The sequence below is a fragment of the Dermacentor silvarum genome, chromosome 9 (assembly GCF_013339745.2).
Source record: "Dermacentor silvarum isolate Dsil-2018 chromosome 9, BIME_Dsil_1.4, whole genome shotgun sequence".
Lineage (NCBI taxonomy): Eukaryota > Metazoa > Arthropoda > Arachnida > Ixodida > Ixodidae > Dermacentor > Dermacentor silvarum.
The window spans coordinates 50538516-50544594 of NC_051162.1; positions in this window are offsets into that span (position 1 = coordinate 50538516).

Here is a 6079-nt window from a genome sequence, read left to right on the forward strand (position 1 = left end):
TGGTATTTTTAAGCAAGCAAACCCCGATTGCCTGCTCGCGTTTATCAATTCACTTGTGGACTGTCGTGCTAATCTTGCCTACATTATTTTTCGCGGAAAATATGTGTACATAGCAGTCCACAAGCGAATTGAGAAAGGCACCCATGCAAGGGAGGCTTGTTTAGTTAAAGATAGCGCCAAGTCTGTCTTGCGTTCGTCAGGGCTAGTGTAGTCTTCCGTTGATCATGTGTATATTTGGTCGAATGTACATGGGGAAGAATGACGGGTGCCTGACGGGCGCCCAGAAGAGCACCATAATTCACTCAAGGGACAAGTATGCTGGTTCCACTTGACGATGCCTTGACACGACTGGTGCTGTGCGCGAGATTTAGAGTGCTAATCTGTTTTCTTCACCTACGTCAACCAACTGACCAACAAAATCAGTGAGCAATACCACATAAAAATGGGACATGTGTCAGCCAGCGCTCATTAAGATTGCATCACAAATAGCAATACTCTCTAAATGACATAGAATGGCAATCACTACACGCTTAATTGTTCTGTTTGTTATGTAAGTACAGTTTATCATGCTTGTGTACATTTTTATTCAGTATAGGTCAGTATAGCACTACTACTCTGTCTTCTTATAAAGCATGCTAATATGTATTTCTGCAATTATGGTTTATGTAATATTAGCCTCAAAGCAGAAGCCAGGACTTGTAGAGATACAACCTCTATTTTGGCTTTCAGTAATTGCTCAAAGGGTCATCGGAGGCACATACTAGAAGAGCTCTTCTTCTGTTTGCTGACACAACCTTTCTGCACTTCACAAAACTGAAATACTCTACTTGGGCTCACTGAAAATGCTTATGTGTTGCTTGTATAGTCTCTCTAAAAATTACTTTCAAACTAAGGTAAGCCATGTAATTTTGTGTGCAGCCCTACACTAATGCCACTGGACGTTCCCGCTCTTTCCGGTTACATTTAACGCATAGTTAGGCAGACTTCTTTTTGCTACCAGTAATCAATCACATCACACTGGTACTGGGGTAAGCTTATTACACGAAAAAAAATCTTTGCTGATGTCACGAAGAAAAAGAATTTCAAGTGATATCAAGAATTACTCATCTTTTTCAGGCTGTGTTGTATCTTTGGGGAGCATCGACGGCCTGTGAACAATTTGCGGCTTCCAAAAAACTTCCAAGTTTCATTACAACTTTCTTCTAGGCATCAGTTTGTGATGGCGTTTAGGGAAAAATAAAAAGCTTAGCAACTTATACTTAGCATTTCACCTCGGCAAATTGTTTTATAGGGAAAGAGAGCACGTGCGAGGAAATTTGGTGCACTTGAGTAATTTTATGCTCATATTTTCAAAGCAAAAGCAATTTTCATTTAATGTACTGAATAAACAAATATTTCCACAGTTCTTTTGCCTCCCATATTGCAGCAACTTGTCATGCACAGAATAAACATAAACTGATGGTTGTCATAGTAAATGTGCATACTGCAGCATGAAACTGGGGTAATGTTATCTACACATTCTATCCTACCTATCTAGCATATGATATCTATCCTGTTCTTCGTATTGACGATGCTTTGGATATCCTACAAGGTGCCGAGTACTTTTCGAGCCTCGACTTGCTTTCTGGATATTGGCAGATCCATATGCATGAGGCCGACATATATAGAAGACGGCATTTGCAACACCTGATGGCCTTTTAGAATTCAATGTAATGCCTTTTGGTCTGGGCGATGCGCCAGCCACATTTGAACGAATGATCGATACCGTACTGCGCGGCCTCAAATGGAAAACGCACCTGTGTTACCTGGACGACATTGACATATTGTTACAACGCTGGGAACAAGGTGGAAGAAGAAGGGCACGAGCTGGTGTCGGAAGACAACAACGTTAGGGACTTGCCTGCGCTGCCTGTCTCTTGTAATATCTGCTGTAAATAGATTTCACTGTTACTTTCATCCATGTGTCACATTTTGGTGGAGCTGCGGGGTACATCTCATGCGAGACGGAGCTCCGAAGCGGACGTATCCTGGCCGTTACCACCATGCTGACTGACGAAGCGGCTACAACGGTGACCACAACGGTGCCCACCATGCCAACCGTCATCTTGGCTCAGCCCCACGAACCTGGCACGTTTACGAGGACCGACAACCTGGACGTCGAAGATTGGCTCCGGCTGTACGAGCGTGTCAGCGAAAGTAACAGGTGGGACCAGACCGTTATGTTAGCCAATCTGATCTACTACTTGAACGGCACGGCGAGGGTCTGGTTTCAGACACACGAAGAGGAGCTAACGAGTTGGGAGCAATGTAAGAAAAAGCTCTGCGACCTTTTCGGGAGGATAGTTGGGCGACAACGAGCCGCGAAGAGGGAACTCGGAACTCGCGCCCAGACGTCAACCGAGTCATACGTGACGTCTATTCAGGACGTTCTTGTCCTTTGCCGCAAGGTGGTCGAGCGAATGCCGGAAGATGAAAAGGTGAACCATGTGCTGAAGGGCATAGCTGACGTTGCCTTTAACCTGCTCGTGTACAAAAACTGCACCAGCATCGACGACATCATAAGTAAATGCAGACGTTTCGAAGAAGCTAAATGCCGTCGAATTGTCCATCAGTATACCCGTCTTCCGAATACAGCCGCTACATCATCGTGCAAAGACCATTCCGCGCCTCAGTTGACCACGTCCGAAAGCACTGTGCGAATCGTTCACCGAGAGACAGAGGCCGCATCGCCTGTTAACTCCCAGACGTATGCCCCGAACGATTTTCGACCGACGGTTTTCCTAATCCAGTCTGTCGTTCGCGAAGAATTGGCGAACCTTGGTGTTCCCTCCGTTTGCCCCATCATCAACCGATCCGACGCCTTTACTACTACTGTCCCGGCTCCGCGGAATCAGTACCTTTCACGGCCCTATCGCAACCCAATGGAATGGCGAACACCAGATGACAGGCTTATTTACTTTAACTGCCGACGCGATGGCCATATTTCTCGTCACTGCCGCAACACCTGGACACGCTCATTTCGATCTCCATTCCAAACATACCATCGCTCACCAGGTAGTCGCCCGCCGCCGGAAGAACTTACAGAGCCTTACCACCGTGCTGAGCTCGCCACCTACACGGCCGAGTCGTTCGCCTTCTCCTCGACGGCACCTGCCTTGCCCAGCTACTCTTCGCCGTTCTCCGTCGCCCATGTACCGGCGCTCGTCGGAAAACTGACGGGTGCAGCTCCGAGGGGTGACGCTGCTACATCGACCCGGAGTGAAGTTCCTCTGCTGACCCTGCCGACGGATAGATATTTACTTCAGGTGTATGTTGATGGTGTCCTTGTAACGGCTTTAATTGATACCGGCGCGCACATCTCTGTCATGAGTGACCATCTTCGTCGACGCCTGAATAAAGTCATCACACCTGCTGCGTCCCGTGTTGTGCGGGTCGCCGATGGCAGAACGCCGGCCGTCATAGGAATGTGCGCTGCTCGTGTCAGTCTCGCCGGCCATCGGACCTCTGTCCTTTTCACTATTCTGGAAGAATGTCGCCACGACGTTATTTTGGGTCACGATTTTCTATCAGCGCATTCGGCGTTGATTGATTGCTCCGCGGGACTTGTTCAGCTCGATTTTCTCTGCTCTTCTGACCCTCCTGAGGAAGTTTCCAGCAGATTGTGTTCAACCAAGTACATTCGTCTTGCCCCCCAAGCTCTGACGTGCGTCGTTCTTTTGCCCTCCCCTCCTCTGCCTGACGGCGATTACATTGTCTCTCCTATTTCGGACGTCCCCCTGACCCATAACATTGCGCTTCTTCACACTGTCGTCAATGTTATGAACAATAATTCTACGTACCTGCCTATTCAAAACTTCGGACCATACAACCACTTTCTACCGCAAGACAGCTTTAGGCACGCTGTCATCTTGCGAAGACTACCAACTCTCGGCCTGGAACGCATGTTTGCGTTCCTGTATCATGAATCCATACAAACTTGTTCAGCTTTATCTTGCTTCGTATCAACAGGTGCGAAATTTGTTTTGTAAATGATGATGCTGGTGTATATCTCCAGCAAATGCGAAAAATTGTTTGTTTCATTGAAATAACTTATACCAAGTTGTACATTACAACATGGCTAACTCACATCAGATATAGCTTGAACTCGGGCAGAAATCAATGCACATAAGCGGACATACACCACACTGAACATGCTGTGTGTGCACTTTTCCTCCTTGTGTAACTGTCTTCTACACCGCTTAATCGTCGTGTCAGTATTGCCATGTTGCATTTGAGTTCTGTACATGACTTGCACAAAGCATACATACAAATCCGTGCCCAAAAAGCAACAAGCCACCTGAATCTGAACGAAACTGCGTGTTTATTGTGCTTTACTGAAATAACTTGCAAGATAAGACATTAGAAATGGGCTGAGTATAAGAAGGATTGGTTGAGAATCGGAATGACTGATTGCTTGCCGATGCCTCCTGCTTTGCCTGAAAAGGAAAAAGCACCAATCAATTAAGACTCTTTATTAGTAGTAAAATCTCGTTAGAAGAGACACTCGGTTATGAGAGACATTTGAAAATGGTTTGGTTGGTTTTCCTATGTTCGCCATGTTAACAACATTGCATACAAGAGACATGGTTACAAGAGACACTCGGTTACTAAGGGCAACTTTTTTTATGTCCCTAGAGCAAATTCTTCACTATTTATAAGCGACACAACCCAGAGACGCTCACGTAACGCGGCTAACGTCGTACTAATCGGTATGCGCTGCAATTTTCACTCTATTGGCTGGATTTTGTTCCTTTCCGCAGCCGGCTGTCATTCCTCGCATGGTTGAGACTACCAGTTTCACTGAATATTCTGTCATTATGCTTCTATAATCGTTGTTGCGCTCCCACACCGACTCTGTGACAGAGTACCATTGAGTTGGATTTCCGTCACAGCGTATGCGGTGCTGGTGGCTTTGTATGCCGGTAGTCAAACTCCGGCGCCATTGCCGCGTTTCCATGAGACAGCTCTGTTCGCATCAAAAATGTGTTTAAACACACTTTGGTGCTGATGTATAATAAAGTAGTCTAGTCCGACTCCTCAGTGTTTTTAGAATTTTTGGTTTCAAGAGACCTTGGTTACAAGAGACATGTTTCCCGGGTCCCTTGAGTGTCTATTAAAACAAGGTTTACTGTACAACCATCATCATCGTTTTTAGTCAGATACATCAACAATAAATGATTTCCAAGTCGTAAATGTAATTACCAGTGCTCTAAAAAATGTCATACTCTGCCTTGTTAGTACATGTTCCTAGCCTTATAACATGAACAACTTCAGATGAAATCTTCCCAAGTCATTTGATGGCTCGCTTGGAACAGGCAAAGCTCTCACGTGCACATTGACATTCAGAGATTACATTTTCTGCATGTAGGTAGAGCTACCATGACCCCCACATACTGCGGACCGCGGCTTTCAACTTTCAATGCTCCAACAGAAAACCTTGCAGATTCCACTGTTTTCCCAAAACAATGAAGCACTCTTGAAACGAGCTCAAACCACTTATGTTGTACAATTCCGATGCAAAACAGCCAAGCCAGAGGTACTGTCCAGATGAGAAGCTTATGAAGAAAGCATCCCTTGCACCACAACATGTGTGCCTTTCAGCCTGTTTAAGATTTGGTTTGTTTTGTCATGAAAGTATCAATGTGCAATATACGTTTTACTTAAGAATGATAATTGAAAGCTATGGTCGTCAGTGCGTCAACATACTATCTCCACCTCCTTAACAAGTTAAATATGTTCTGTGTGCACCCAAAAATTTGCCGTTTTGTCAGTCTGTGCTTTTCGAAGCAACCTGTAGCACTTTCGCGATGTAAAGGAACCTGCAACAAGTACACATGGACCCCATATGTGGCAGCTTCAGGCAGTACTGTTTGTTCTGTCCATTCCTCGACTTGTAACCCCACAACGAAACAAATAATGCAACATGCCGTTCCAGACAGTGTACTTCCGTGACGCGCTTAACTTGGGATTTTTTTTAATACCGCCTCTCCTAAAGAAATTTGAAAGCAAAGCTCCAACTATAGCAATGCCTAAACATGAG